This window comes from Drosophila mauritiana, chromosome 3R, assembly GCF_004382145.1.
Source record: "Drosophila mauritiana strain mau12 chromosome 3R, ASM438214v1, whole genome shotgun sequence".
In the NCBI taxonomy this organism is placed as follows: Eukaryota; Metazoa; Arthropoda; class Insecta; order Diptera; family Drosophilidae; genus Drosophila; species Drosophila mauritiana.
In genome coordinates, this window is record NC_046670.1 from 24,846,472 (window position 1) to 24,863,356 (window position 16,885).

Sequence of the window (16,885 nt, forward strand, 5' to 3'; positions counted from 1 at the left end):
GAATTCCCATTGGTCTTTTTGTGGAATCGCGGCACGTTTTGTTGCCAGTACATTTGCGGTTATGTGCTCATTGCAGGCTCACACGCACACACGCACACACGTAAATGTGTATGTATTACTGGGCGTGCGTGTGTGCGTGCGGCTCTTGCCAAATTGTCGATTTTATTATTTGTGTTTATATGATTTTTCAGCTGTTCTGCATTTTAAAGGAAGCCGGAAAATAAAGTGTGGAAAACGGGGGGTTTTTCCGAGTTGCTAGAGCACGAAATGCGAGGCGCGTATTCAGCCTCATTTCTTATTATAATGTGAAAAATATCCTTTTACAAATTCAAAACGTTGAAATGTGCTATTTCTTTTGTTGCCGATTTTAACGACCGGATAGAGAGATTCCTACCATTCGACCCTGTGTTCATAGGACCCCCGTGACTCTACGGATCACGTCCGTTTGGCATGTAGTTTACGAATCTAGATATTCATCAGTGGGCATTGAAATATTCGGCGCATCACTGGGTGGCAATTTTCTAACATTTTCGTCCTGCGAACTCATCGTTGTCGCTCGTAGGAGCAGTCTCTATAGATTGATTTATGATTTCAGTCGTCCTTTTTAAGGACCTGCTGTTATTGAAATGAAGCTAAATTGAAAGGGATTCATCAGAAGTCCAATGGTTTTACATATCTGCTTTCAATTAATTGCAGCAAAATTAGAATTATTTTATAATTAGTGACAAACATATATGGAACATCAGTCGATGTTTTTAATTAAAATTCATGTTTCTGACTTCCAACTAATTAAAGTTTTCAACAAAAATAAATCAAGTAAAGCGTTAAACTTATCATTTTTATGTCTTTGTATGCAAATTTATGTTGCGTAATTTTCAGAAAAAAATTCTCGCAATATAGCAATTGAATTAGCAAATATAATGGTCATAAAAGTGTATGATGAAATTTTTTACCAATCCAGGAAGAATTTTTTATGCCATTAAGCACCTAAAAGTTGATTTAAGCAATAAAAAAGAATTATTTTTTTCCTCAATTTTCCTGCCATAAACATTAGTCGCATTAGTTTTGAAAAAACGCATTTGTTTATGTTTTTACAGCATTTTTTGTGGGCATCCTAAAAAAAAGAAGACATTTTCAGTTTCAGAAAGGCTATTGCAGCGAAGCTTTTATTAGTTTAGTTTTCGAAATTAAACGTATTTGCATGTCAGGCTGTCACACACACAAGCGTCGCACCAAATAAAAAACTTTACCAGTTTCTGTGTGTGTGTTGATGTATTTTTGGCCGAATGGCGAATGTTATAATATTGTTGCATGATGCCTTTGGTGTCTTTTGTCGACGGATTTGGTAATAGTTGTTGTTGATTTGCTTGGCTTTTGCCTGCTGCCAGTGCCGAGTGTACAATTTAATTGCTTTTTCGGTTTTTGCTGGTGATTGTGTGTGTGTTTGTGTGTGAATATGACGGAACTGGTTGTCGTCTAACAATTTTTAGAATTGCATCAAAAGGCGGAATGGGGAACCAAAGAAAATCCAGTTGAATTTTCACGCCGCACAGCAGTGGAGCTGGGGAAAGGATGAAAAGGATGGCTAGCATGTCGGCTACAATATTTTGCTTTTAACCCAAAATCTAAAGTTTAATTGTCATTCAATGTGTGTAGATGTGCGTGCACACGGAAAAATGATCAAATGTCTAGTACTATCTAGTATATATTTTAGAAATTTTGAATAAAGTGGTAAATATGCAAAAAAGACAGCTATGCTTTATAGTTTATTTATTATAATTTGTCTTATTATAATTTAATGGCTCATGTTTTTCCAATTTGTTCGCTTTTCTTTTTGAATTGGAAATATACTCAAATGTATCCAAAAACTTAATTTAGTTATAGTATCTTTCTTGCAGTGCTCCTCACACTCCCTTTATCTTTTGGCTGGTGTCAACGGAAGCCGTCGCTGTGTTTGTTAGGTGGCTGCCATCGAAATTCCGGGCTCAACAGCAAAGTAACCAAAATGCAATTGTTTTGCAATTGGCATTTTGACCACATTCTGACACCCCACACACACACATAGATACAAACACCAACACATATGGCCGGCGAGTGGCTGTGGCAGCCACTGTAAATTGCAAAAAACTAAATATGCACAGACATGCGCAAATGTGTGTGCGAAGTTGGCGTAATTTAGTTAGCATTTCAAATGTTTTTCCATTGCCAGGCATTAGGAGGCATAGGACATTTTCTGTCGATATGCCGAAAAATTCTTAATTGAAAATGAATTTGGTTTTCGGCCAAGTGCTGCGTGCCCCGTGCCGCTCGTTCGGCCAAATCTTTTTTCCAATGCCTTGTTTTGCTTTCTACTAATTCGGATTGTTTTGTGTGTTATCTGCATGTGATGGGTCTGCTATGCGATGGGATACAATGGGGTATATATCGATGTGGATTGTGCAGTTTTTGGGGTCTGCCGGCTGACATTTGCATATTTTTCGAGCCTGCCAGCCGACGAGTGCTGTTATCCTTTGGCACAGCTGCGCTGCTGTTTACTTAGTGTCGCTGAATCTGTATCAGAATGTGAATCGGGGCTGGAGCTATCCTCGCCTCTTGCAACATGGCAAAATGGCACCAACAACACTCGCACACTCATGCACACGAGCTGGGCAAATACAAAAATTCTAGTCTACATATTTGAATTCGAAAATGAACGGAGCAAATGCCTCTGTTCTGTCTCTGAATTTGATGAATGTAGAAACGGCCATCGCATCGAGGCACTCTCATCCTCAACTGCCTGCGGATATTTACACTGTGATATGGAAGACAGTACTACCAAGTAGAATTTCAATTTACAGCAAATGAAATTTGCCTATTTGTATATTTTTTTAAGCGCCTAAGAAATAATTGCTGTGGTATTGAAATTTACAGATATATCCCATCGTATTTGGAAAGTTTCGCGCAGTGTACCTGCATTTGTCTATTTGTTGTGGATATAATAGATGGGCTGGCCAGATATATAGACGGACAGCTGGAAATCTGGACAGGCCGGAGTCTTCATCTGGCTGTTGGCCATATTTGCCGTTATGCATGCAAATTGCACTAATGAGCGTCACAAAATTTTGCATAGACAAATGCTAGAAAGTACGGAGAGAGCCGGGCGGGAAGCACTGGGCCAAGCACTTGCCCATTGCAGCCTGGCTAAAAGGTTTTGAGTTCTTGGCCCTTAAATGAGGTCGACCTCCGAGAAAACAGGACCGAGACCACAAAAGCTACCCCATTCGCCAGCTGGAGGGCAGTTTTCACGCACGGTTTCCCTCGTTCACGGAGCTGTGACGGTTTTTTGCCACTGCATCTGGAGCTGGAGCTACTTTTGCCACTGCCACTGGAACTGGTGCCATTTTTGCTCATTAGAGTAAATGCACTTAATTAGAGCATACCAGACATCGGGGGATTCAGGCAAAAAAAAAAAAAAATAGAAATAGAAGGGCAGTAAGAGGAGCAGAGCGCAGCCAACGGCTATGATTACGCCGTTCTTAATAACAATGATGGAAACAACTGGGGGGCTGTGGAAAAAACAATGCAGTTTACACTTTAAATGAGTGCAAATAAATAAATGGCTAAGCGAAATGCGACAAATAGCTGGGAAATGGCAAAAATGGCTTACAAAGTTGCGCATTTTAGTGGCCACTGGCCACTGGCCACTCTTCATTTGCCATTCTCCACGGGCTCTCCTCCTGACCAGTAATTTGTGTGCGACAGGACCCCGACTTATTTGCATTTCCCGGCAATTGTTGCTGGGCATCATTAGCGCACGAGTAGTGTGTGTGCTTCCGGTGGATAAGGAGTACGGTGAAAAATAATTTGGAATCTCAAAGCGCCTCAGGTGTTAGTCCGAGTAAAAATTTACCATTTGCAAGTAGGAGTTCTTAATTGGTAGTAGTAAGTTTGGTGCAATGATCATTTCAATAAGTTAACATTACGTTTTTTTGTAAAGAATAATGATCCGTCATTTTTTTCTCTGTTTTCTGCCAGGAACTGCAGGCCTTGATTGCAATTGCAGGCAATTGCACATTAAAAATCATTAAAATTGATTGCAACGCATGAACTTCTTTATGCCGCTGCAACTTTGTGGCAGTCATAAGGATCGCAGCAGGAGCCAATCCGATTGTTCAGTTCACATATAACGATCTGCGGCATTTTTAAATTTCGGCCAAAAGAAATGACTGGTTTGCAAACTTTAGATGCAGCTAGATGTCCGGTCCCTGCGACCAATTGTCTGAGTGGGGGAAAATCGCTTGGGGCAGTGGCAAAGCCAAATGGTGCAATGTGCGAGGGGAAATTGTTTGCCTTTTGCTTGTCTTTGTCGTTTAATTAACTAAAAAATTGCTTTTTTAAATAGTTTCCAGCTGAAAGTCAGCCAGAGACGCAGACACAAGGGGCAAGGGCCGAAGGACGACGGACGCAGGACGCAGGACGATGGGGGCGTTTCCGCTGGGGCGAGTCTCCATTAAAGAAACGCTTGAATAATTTCAGCCTTAGGCCAATGGGGAGCAGCCATTGGAATATTATGCTTGCCATTTGCTTTGACGCTCGCTTTTAGCTTATTAGATGTTCTGTGCCTGCTCCGGCCCTCCGCCCCCTGCCCCACATTCCACATCCCGCTTGCCCCAATCTAGTCGTTATGCAATATTTATTAAAGTGAAATAAAACACTGAGCTCTGCTCTAGTGGCTGTTGTTGATTGCTTAAGTATTCTCTTTTGGTTACCTTCGAGCGTGCCATTTTTTCACACATCCCTACGACCCCCTGCCGCTCGTCAACAAGTAGTAGTTGTAATCCAGCGCATATCTCCATTAAATATTCGCAATGTAAATACATAAATACTTAAGTAAGACGCTTAACCAGCGCACACTCATTCCTCAGCCCTCCACCCTCCACCCCCACACACACACTCACACATTCCAAGTGCCTAGCTTAGCGTAGGCTTTGTCCCGCCCCCCAAAACTCCTTGTTTGCGTATACGTATCTACTTAGCATTAGTGCATGTACTTGGGCTTTGTATTAATTTAACTGAACAGACACGGATCGTGGGGCAGTGGCAGCTCATGGTAGGGCTTCCTTGTGGTTGGGGTGAGGGAGGACTGATTTTCTGGCTCCCATCGGGAGCTCCAAGTGAGGGGAGTGAGCCGATTGGGGCAATCTCGAGTGACGCACATAATAATTAAATTTCAAGATCCGAAGCCAATTTGCGGGCGCGATGTGAAATGCTGAAGCTTGTTTGATTGAAGGTCGATAGTGAGTGGATTTATGGGCAAGGACACTGATGTTCCTAAGACATGTTAAGAACTCGGGAATTTCGGGTGATTTGGCCAACGAGCAGGGACCAGTGTACTTCAAGCGTCCAAATATATGTGGACTTTTCGAAAACTTATCACAACGTCATATAGGCGGGCATATTTTATGATAGATGATATTTTAATAGAACAGGAACCTGTATAATTATAATAATTATAATTCAGTTTCCTAAATTTCCAAAACGATTTAAATTTAAATCGTTTTCCCTCAAGTTCGGTTGCATTTTTTCGAGCACTTGGCCTAATTAGGCCACCGGCAGGTGGTCGTCTTAATTGCTTTGGGGCCCGTGGGCCTTCAGACTCCTACTTGGGTGAAGTATCCGTACTTGGCCTATAAATAAATATATTTCCAGCAATTTCCGCTGCAGTGCTGGGGCGTGTCCACTTGGCACCGGGGTAATGAAGTGCCCCAATGCCCGTACACATGCATGCACTCACTCTCACCTATGACGTGTACAAATTGCGTCACTGTAACTTCTCATTTCGGCCATTATTTTGCGGCCCGTTCAGTGTTCGCCATTCGCCATTCGCCGCCTTTTTTTCTGGCCGGCTTTTCCTCTTTTAACGACTTTGGCCGGGGTGGCTGGCAAAACGCAAATTTTTCGGTGCATAAATTAAAATGCAAATCCTCCGCATGGAAAATCCCCCTGTAATTAACATACATTAGCACGAGGAAATGCAAAACTTTTCTTGCCATTCCTTTTTCGCTTTTCGCCGTTTTCCTTTTGCCTTCTCTTTTTTTTTCCCACATTTTTTTCATTTTTGCTCTCTGCACTCGCCGCTGTGTGTTTGTGTATATATTTTCGTTAATTTCTGGACAATGACAGTTAGGTGCGGGCAGCGCGGGGGTGAGGTGGCCAGGGGGCAGGAGGTCCTTTAGGTGTCTGTGTGCTAATATAGAAATACGGCGGACCAGCGGCAGAAGGTCCTTTCATGCATATGCAGTATGTAAAGTGAGCAGCACTCTCGCACACACTTACGTAATGCACATAAGGTTGGCGTACTCGTATAATGAGTAAATTACACAATCGCCGCTGTCCAATTTTGGGTGGCGCCTCACTTGACTTTCTTTTATTTTTCGGCGCTCTTTCTCTCTCGCTGTTTTGGTCTTCAGCTATGGCTCTTTTTTCGTCCTATTTTAATTTTCAGCTCGATTTTTTGAGCTTGAAATTTTTCCACATGGAAAATTATTTGATTTATTTCCACTTGGACACACTGGCACTGCAATAAATCTTCGTTCAATATGCCAGAGCAGCGCAGCGGGCAGGGGCCTTTCCATATGTGTGAGTTAGTGCGTGTGTGTGTGAGAGCGCCCAAGGACATGCGTGCGTATATGTGTGTGTGTGTTTGCTCACGCAGTTGAGAACTGAAATTTTATTTAGTGTTTAGTGCGCCTCCTCTGACAGCTGCAAGGCAACAACAATTGCAAAACTTCGGCACAAGAATTTCAGTTTTGGCCAAAAAACGTACAACAGCAACGGGCCACAGTAATGCTTTCAATTTTCTTCTTCTGCAAAATTCGGGCCACATTTTCAGCTGCCGCTGCTGCAGCTGCAGTTGGAAAAGCGGCGCAAAAGGGGAAATCGAGGAAAAGCGGCAGGAGTCTGATGGGCACGAGTTATGCTTTTGAGGCTGCGGCTGCGACTGCGGCTCTGGCGTCACCAAAAGCTGCCCAGACGTGCTGGCAGGTCTATAAAATGAAACTTTATTACACATCACACTCAGGACCCTACACACACACACACACACAATACATGGGCGCAGCCATTTTGCAACGTAATTGAATTGTTTCTGGCTTCCTTCCGGGCAACATATGCATGGGTCAAAGATGAACCGAAAAACGGTGGTAAGGAGCCTCGCCGTCTCTCTGGGGAATTTCACACATGCCACGCCCACCCAAAATACCACATTTTTTAACCACTCGTCTTCATTTGCCTGCCAGCGAAAATTTGCCTATGCCATTCTGCTCACTGGATTTTTTTTTCACTTTGCTGCCTGGCAGCTTAATGAAATTTTATTATTATGAACAGGCCCATTAAAGTTTATTATGGTGAGTGTGTGTGTGTGTGCGAGTCCTTTGGCTATTTGCTTGGGTTGGTGGTGTTTTGTCCCAGGTTAACCGCCGAAAGTTAGTGCATAGCTCAAGGCGTCGCTTGTGCAGCATTAAAAGAATATCTGAGAATCATTTGACCATGAGCTCAAAGGAATTCCCAGCAGCATCAGCAGCAGGAGCAGCACGAGCATTTGCCACGGGATTCGAGTGGATGGGGCGGCAAACATCCTGCCGCTTTTGAAGTGGGTTGTAACACAAGGGCGTTGGAGCATTAAAATAAATACAAATTAAAATATTTCCCCCGATATGTGTGTGTGTGTGTTCTGGTGCTCTCTCATTCGTAGACCAGAAATTGTTCGAATGAAATGGCTCGGAAATGTTTCTTTGTGGCTGCTGAAGTAGTTGACGTACAGGATTAAAACTTGGCCGGGTTTTGTTCTGGAATTCAGAAGGCATTCAGGTGAATACATACATTAATGAATAATACCATGCTTTACTTTAAAATGTCTAGGCTTAACTTTAAAAGGTAAATGCTCGTGAATCATTAATGCGATAAGGCCCAGCTGAGAGCTGTTGGATCTACATCAAATATGCCAAAATACAACTGTTAAATACATATAGAAATTAATGTTTTAATTTCACGCTCAGCTTAGCATTTAATATTTTGATTTGGGACAGGTAGTTTAGGGTGGCTTTGTTTACCTATTGGGGCCGGATTGGCTGGGTGAAAATGAGTGACAGCCAGTTGCAAGCTCTGCCTTATCGAACACCAGAAATCATACAATAGACCCCAACCTCTGACACAATTTCTGTGAGAAGTTACCAATGTGAGACCAAAGGAAAGTGGCCGGAGGAGAAAACGGTTGCGTAATGAGAAAAGGGCCAAGTTGGGTGCACTCGCAAAAATCATTTGAGGTTTTCCAAAAAGAAAGTAACTTTGAAAGTAACATATTAAAAACTGGCTTAAACGTATATTTTTGTTTGCCTAAAATTCAATTTTAATAATAATATAAAATGAAGATGCTTATAATTTGAACCTGCGATAAGCTTCCAAGTGTACCGCCTCATCAAATGATTACAAGTCGCCCAACCACACAATGCCACCAATGCGACCGCCCATTCCCATGGCCAAGCACATTGCGAATCCCATTTCGACTTCCACTCCCACTTCCAGTTGCCACTCCGCCGCAATCAAGGGGTGCGGCAGAATATTCAAACCTGTGGTGCCCCTCCAGCGCTCGTCCTGGCTCCTTTGGATCCTTTGGCACGTCTCTGAAGTTGAGTTGAGTTTCATTTTGCCTTTTGTTGCGCTCGACTTGAGCACAAATACCGGAAATTGTTGTCAAGATAATTATTGTTATTTGTTTTTCAACAGGGGGCACACAAAATGAAGCAACAACGAGCTGGAGTTGGGTTCCTGTTTTCCTCCAGCGACGCCTTGTGGCTTGTCCTTGTCCTGGCCCTCGGCTCCCTTTTCATGCTGCTGCTCTTGCTCCTGCTGCTCCTGCTCCTTCCACTCGAAACCTTGTTTTTGGGTATGTTCATCAATCTGGCAAAAACATCAAAATTCGCCAGGACTTGCTGCGGCATATCCTTGGCCAGGGCAACGTGCAATTTGCGGTTTTCCGACGGCCAGTGATAGTGGCTCGAGGGCATCCGGGTGTAACTGGCGGACAAAGGGTGCTCCGGTGGCCTCTCCTTGTGGCTGTGGCATCAAACTTTAAGAGTTGATGGAAGTACTTGAACGGGCAACTGATTAAAATTTGAACACTTGATTGATTCTGAATCTGGCCGACGACGAGCTAGTTGGCTTGGTAGTGCTCGAAAATGTAATAACCGAGGCAAAAATATTTACCTTTTGGCAACCGGAGCATGCAGCATGCAGCATGCAGCATGGAGTACGGAGCACGGAGCCCGGAGAATGGTGAACGGATGAACGAATGGCCGCCGCCATTGCCCATCGAAACTGGAAAGTGTTGTCCTTGCGGCGCACTTAAGATGGAGTCTCGTTTACATGCCCCTGTTGTCAATCACAAGGCCCATTCACTCCTCGGGTCCTTGGTCCTTTGTATCTGCAGTGGAGTGCACTTGACATTTGAACTGCAACTGTCAAAGTGGCGGACATATGGGCCTGCAAAACGAGCCTGTCTCCCAAGCCCAAAGTCCTGCATATCCTGTGTGCCACGTAATCACCGGCTGAAAGACTGAAAGTTTTACGGCTTTTAATTAACCCTCCGCACATGGAGCATACGTTCCCAGCACGAACATCAAGATTATTGGGTCTTCAGATGCGGAATGGGGAGCCAGCGAAATAAAACTTTAGTAATTAGCAAAGGGAGTAAACTGATTTTGCAGAAGGCCAGTGGCACAGTAACTGCAAATGAAGCATGCCTTAAAAACACAAAAACAACCAAGACACAAAACGTAATGAGGCGAAAGGAATAAACTGCAGAGAGAAATATTATTGCAATTAAGTACATAACAAAAGAATGATTTTAAATATGCCAGAGCGCTTGTTCAGATTGATTATTTCAACATACTTATAGTTAGTTCACATATAAATTTTAAGTAATTATTGGCAGCAAATTCCTTTAATTTTCCGCTGTGTAGCGAAAAAGGACTGCAAACAGTAAACAGCAGGGGACGCTGGCAAAAGTCACAGAAAACAGAAAGCATTTAGCGCATTGCGGAGGATCGCCACTCGCTGTGTCTAGATGAAAATATAACGAAATTAAATTAATTACAATCATTATCGCCCCGTGCACACCTGCTGAAGGTGGGTAGGTGGAATAAAGTGACTACGGCGACGGAGTGAACAGATAATTTTGCTTCATTAGCGGATAGGATGCGGCACTACTACCTAATGTATATGCACTCGCAACTCAACCAGAAGCGGTAAAGTTAATTTGTTCCTGAACCCGGCAACCTCTGGCAATCTCTGTTTGTTGGACTCGAAAGTAATTAAAGCAGTGTGTCCGTTGCACTTTTGCTGGGAAACGAATTCCAATATCGGGACAATCATATTTCATTTGCCAGCATAAAGCGAAGTTCGATTGGCTGGGGGGCAGTTGGTACTAAAAATTATCATTTGTTGTTTAATTAAAACTGCAAATGTCATTGAAAAATCCAGGACATAGCTGGAGGCCATGAGCCGAAGACAAAGATGGAAGGACAAAAGCCGAAATGCTTAGCAAACAAACGCCCTGTGGCCATGACAGGTTTTTCGGAAGAGTTGTAAATAAATATTTATGACCAGCAGCAATGGAATTAATCGCATGCATGTAAAAGACAATTGTAATTTACTGATAATAAATATTAGATGTCCTGGCCACCGATTCAGATTCAGATTTAGATTCCACTTCTGATTCCGAGGACTAAGCCCCGAAAGCTTGAGCCCCGGCACGATATGTTTTTGTACATTTGCCTCACTAATTACGACCTGCATTATGCATAAACTACATACGGCTGGCCGCATAAATCAAGTGCGGGCTGAAAACTAAAAGTTGTACTATGGTACAAGCGCAGAGTGCCAGCCCAAAGTCCCATTGCCACCTGCATTTGTTTCTGGCCCTGTTTTCGTTGCATTTGCCATAGCAGGCCGTGTGTTTGCTATTAATTAAGTTGGAAATAGCTACACGCAAAAGCACTCTTAGGCGACTATTTTTGGCCCCAGCATGCATGACGGCCGGCGAAAAGCAATTAAAATGGCGCACTCGCATTCCGAATGGGCAAAAAATAAGAATCGAGCTGGCCCGCCCGCTCGCCTAATGACCGCCCAAACAGTTGCAGCTTGTTATCGACGACGGGCGAAATGTGTTAAATGCCGGCCACGCCCCTCCCAAAAAAAAGAGGCAGAAGGGCGGCTGTAAAGCGGACTGCGTCCCGCTTCACGCTTAATTTACAAAGCTCATGCAAGTGCAAGCGGTGCACGCGGCGTATGCGCAATGCACTCGTGTACATGTGATATGTATTTTTAAAAAATATTTGCACGCACTCACACCGATACCGAACGAGCGTGTCTGTGTGTGTGTTTGCCTGTAAATACAGCAATTTTAATTACAGTGTAATTAGCGACACGAAATGCTTGCCGTAAGGAGCGTGAAAAAGACTGAGTGGGTTGGTCGGCAGAGAAATAAAGGGGCGTGCTGCACAAATTACACGACAATGAATTCAAATCAAACAATGTCTGCCAGAATTGCGACATTATGTGGGCACAGACAGACTTTATGCAAACAGAAAGCGGAGCCAAGCAGCAAGCCAAGTCAAAGAAAAAAGCAGGAGGAAGAATTTTAACAAGATGCCAAAAGGTGTCTGTTAAATACCCTTTAAAACGGTCAATTAGCTGATTCACATCTTAAATCATTATATGCTTAAAATCTTTTCTTGGATTTTTTGTTTAAATAATTGATCTTACTAGCGTGTTCATAAGCCTCATTAACAAGCAAAATAGGTCTGAAAATATTTATATTTATAAAAGAGCTGAGAGCCATTTAAGCGCACGAAGGTGACGCCAACAATCGAGCCAGCAGCTGTTCATCCGGCAAACAAAGCCTGCAGTGAAGCATGCTCATTGAGTGCTCGTCCTGGGTCCTTCGTCCTTCGTCCTGGCTCTCTGGGTCCCTTCGGTCTCCTTTTGCCAGTCTCCAATCTCCACGGAGCTGCTGCTGCTCCTGGCATCCCTGCCGAGCATCCTGTGTGTGCGGGGCGACGCGACAATCTGCTGAATCTCGAGTACTTTGGCATGTCATTCGCATTTTAGAGCAGCTAAGCTCCAGTGATAAGCAGCGAAATTAGATTGAATGAAGGTGCAGCAACGTCTCGTGGAGAAAGGACTTGGCGTGAGGTTAACAAGCATCCTGGCTTGTTGTTGTCACAATTGGCAGGGCAGGGCAGGGCATGGCAGGTTTGGGCATCGCAGGACGAGCCAGGACATCTCGGGCCACACGCAGCCACCCCCGGTGTAAAAGTCGCAACCCTCCCTCACTTATTTCAATTATTTCGCTTTGTTGCTGCGCTTTAAATATTTATCAATCACAGGAGTTGGTTAGCTTTCACCCCAGCAGCAAAGGCAGGAAAAATTGCTGCCTTCGTGTGCTTTCAATTTGCCTTCCCGGCATCTGACTCCTGATCCCGCACGACTTTTTGCTGGTACGTAAATCAGCCTATCCGAGTATCCTGGTGGCGGTGCCCCCAAATTCCCGGCTTATTGTTTTCCGCAAACTCCAGGTCCTTGCCATCGGCAGCGGAGGCGGAGGCTTAGTTGTCAGTCCTGTGGCCTTGGGGCTAAGCCACCACCCGTTCCGCCTTGGAGCTGCTCCCCCGCAGACAGAATACCTCATTTCCCACTCATTAATAAATTTATGCAGTTCACTCGGCGACTCCCGCATTGCGGACTCCGGCGCTATGTTTATTAGCCACATGAAATATGATGTTCTTCAACCCCCAGCTTTGTCTGTCCTTTGTGTTCATATGGCATACCTTATGGCGTAGCGCACACGCCCCCATAATGAAGTTACAGGTACGCAAGAGGGGCGGGGTGCGTAGGGTATTCAAACTGAACTGAAAGGTGCAGTGAGGGCATATCTGTTACTGAGAAGAGCTTTAAAATATGCCACAATCTTTTTATCTACAGTATAAGATTATTTGTTTTATTGAACGATATTATATATTTCCTAATATCTTTGGGAAGTTAAATACTTATAAACTAGTTAATAAGCATATATTTGGAGTGGGTTGAGTTAAATTTAAGTTCTGTTGTTTGTAACGCACTCCAGATTCCGCATGGCAGGTCCTGTGATGATACCTCCTTTGAAGAGTCCTGACTGACTGTTGCTCGCTGATATACGAAGTGGCGGTTGGGCGAAGGGGTGGCTCCGAGCGCACTTTTACTTCAGTTTGAACTTAAGCACTTCCTGTTTGATCGGAAGCGCCTCTGGGGAAATTGAAAAAGGCACTTCAGAGCCGGCGTCGGTGAAAAAATTAAGTACAATATGGAGCACGGAGGACGGAGCCACACAGAACAGGACAGCACAGGACAAGACGGCTTGTTAGCCAGGTAGCTAACCATTCAGGTGTGCAGACCTGGCAGGATGAGGCCTCCTTCAAAATTATATGTAATACGCCCCGGTCTCTCTCTCTGTCTGTATGTGTGTGTGTGCGTAGTTCATTTTGGAAGGACTCGAAGGAGCTGAAATTTAGCCTGCTATTTGTCCGTCTTTCGCTCTAAATGTGTACGTGGGTGAATGTGGCCGTTGATGCCTTCTTGTTTTACATTTTTGCCCAAGGAAGTATTAAGTTTGCTGAGCAGGAAGCTTGTAAGGAAGCGCAGGTGATTTGCCAAATAACCATCAACAGCCCACCCATCACATGGCCTAAATGGCCACGAAAACAAGGCAACAAAATACAGCGATAATAATATCAACCGCAAAATGTTGGCCCATAAAAAATAAATCTATGCCATTATGTCTTTATTAACTGGCACATCCAGATGCCTCCAATCCCGATACCCATTCCGAATCAGAACCGTGTCAACTATTCCGCACACATGGCGCACACGCACGGTTATTAAAAAGATTTGTCCCTTTGACTTTTCGGACATGGTCAGCAATTTGGCAGCGCCTTAATGGCCGCAATTGTGACAACTGTCTGCCGTTGTTTGTTGTTCGCTGTATGCTGTTAGCTGTTTGTTGTTTGTTCTTTGCATTACGCTTGACACTTGACGGAGCTTAGGCCCAATTGGCGTGACAGGAGGTTGGGGTCAAGGGGCAGCCATGTGTGGCATAAATGTATTTAATGGTCGGCAAATATGATGTTAACGGCTTACTGGCAACGGCGCAATTAAGGCTAAAAGCCAAAGGGATTACCGAGCCTCCATGTCAAATATGCAACTTTAAACAAATCAGTGACATGTATATTTAATTTCTTTACTCCCGAATTACTTTAAAAAAAGGAACAAAGTTCGTTATTCCTGTGTATTAATGGAAATTAGAAAAACAAAAGTGCTTTGCAAGACCTCAGCTGCAAAGTTCCCACTCTATTTGGTGATTTATTATCTTGCATTTATACTTCTTGGAATTTATTTTATTATTTCTGCGACTAAGGACTCACCTTGCGTTCGCCGCATATTCAAATTCCATTTAAGTTTTTTCATTACAAGTCGCGAAAGGAGTCCGCCGCCTAAGGATTTGCCTTGCTTTCAATTTACTGGCCGGGATTCCAAAGGCCGAAAGGCGGGTGGGGGCGGATGACAGGACCATTTCAATTCTTGTTTTCATTTCCGTTCTTAATTTAAGAATAATACAAATTTATATTCGCATTTTATATTTTCTCCGGCAGCCGCAAACGATGCAGCAAAGTATGCAACAAAGTTTGCGCTACCTCGAAGTCGCTGCTTTTCCCGATTTTCCCTGTGTCTCAGAGCTCCAGCTCTGATAATTGTGTTCTGTTACGTTTTTCCGCTGCGCTACAGTTGCATTTACTCGCATTTTCCGCATACTTTATGCAAATGCGCATCAAATTACATGGGAGGCAAGTTTGGAAAGCTCCTAAGGCGACCAGTGTCGCCCTTTATGCGTTTTTATGGCACGTGACGCAGTTGCTCGCCTTGACTTGTTGCCAAGGACCAAAGAGAGCCAGGCCAGGCCCAGGATCCCAGGATCCCTGGATCCGCCTCAAAGTGCCTTCAACCGGCTGCAATTGGCATGCAAATGTACGACATCGATTAAAATTTTATTACACGCCATGTTGCAAACGGTTGCCCTGACATGCTAGGGCAATAAATCAAGCCGAGTTTACAGGTAAAGCCAAAGAAAATTGTCAGCTGACAGGGGGTGGCGGTTTCGCGTTGGTTTTAGACCCCTTTTCCACCACAGCCACAACTGCACTCACATCCTTCCAGCAGACAGTCAACGAAATGCGACAGCAAGGAGCTGCTCTAAGCACATCAAATGTGGGATTTAACATGCCAAACACAGCAGAAACAACAACTGCAACAAGGGGTCCTGCTCTCACACTCCTGATCCTTCACTTGAAAAAAATTAGTTAACAAATAAGCTCATTAAAATTAAATTTGTTTATAAAGAAGTTTACGATATCCATTCACTTATAAAATATCTACCCAATACCGATTTAAACGAAAATAAGTTAGAACAATATATCTTAAATAAAGGAATTGGAAAATCCACATTTCCAACAATTTCCTTTGGTGTATCAGCAGTGTTCCACGAGAACCTCGTCCTGTTCGTCCTGCTTTGAAGCAGACACTTGATGGCGGCACTCTTAAGGTAATTGAATTGAGTGAAATGTTGTCGCTCCTGTTGTTGCACTTCTTTGTTTTTGTTGCCGTCGATGAGACGGATATTTAGAAGGCGATAGGACAGGACAGGATTGGAGCGGACAGGATGGCGAAGGGGGCGAATGGAGGGGACACGGCGAGGACAACGCTCCGTCGTCGCCGGCAAGGACAAATATTTAATAGCTGCTCGTAAAGGTTGCCCCTGGCTGGATGCAACATTATGGCCAGCATATTTTTACAATATTCAATTTAATTTTGTCAATGTGAAATCGAGCAGCCGAGCCAACAACGCAGCAGGTGAAATAGAGTGGGAGCTCCTTTTTCCCCAGATGGGATTTTGTTTACTTTGTATGCGGATCAGCGATAGGGATTTGAATGCATCTCGGTTCGGATTGCCTGGAGGATAGGAATAGCCGGATGGTGGGGTCAGTGATTGGATGGATTCCGGCAGGGAGATGGTGAAAATCTTTCTGGCTTTCATTCTTTACCATTTATTTCACTTCCGGAAATCAGCTTGTGCTTTGATCAAGAAGCTGCATTGAAATTTGCCACTAAAACTGGTCATTCACTTAATTATCCATTTGCTACATCATTTTTCACAGAGAAGATTGTGTTGGTGCAGAAAAAACAATAACGACGGCTGAAATAATAACCACATCTTGTGCTACATAATGAGAGCAATAGAGTGCAAGGCGGAGCAATAATAAATATTGAACAATAAACAAGCGCATAAACAAGCCGGATCGTACCAATCAGATGGGTAATTGAAGGAGGTCATGTATGAGCCTCGTGACGGGTATCTCCAGTCCCCCGCTGATAAATAAAACATGGATGCGGATATGTGAGCAGGATCAGGATGTCTCACCCCCACCAAAGTCAAAAACAACAAGGAATGAAAAAACAAAAGAGCATTGCGCCAGAGGACATGTGGCGATGCCGGGGATACTGGAATACAGGGATACTTGAATACTTGGGTTTTCTGGTCTGAGCCGGGCACATGTTGGCCATGTTCACCAATTATACGGGTTATTATTTGCCCTGTACCCAGTACCCAGGACGAGGGTGAAACATTTTTCGGCCCCGGGGCTAAAGATTTTCAATTTTTGCTAATCTCAAATGAATATACAAGACCGTGGCCGGCGGCGGCGAGTGGCAGGCCAAGCAATTGTTGGCCCGAATCGTACAAGATTTGTGGACGCACACA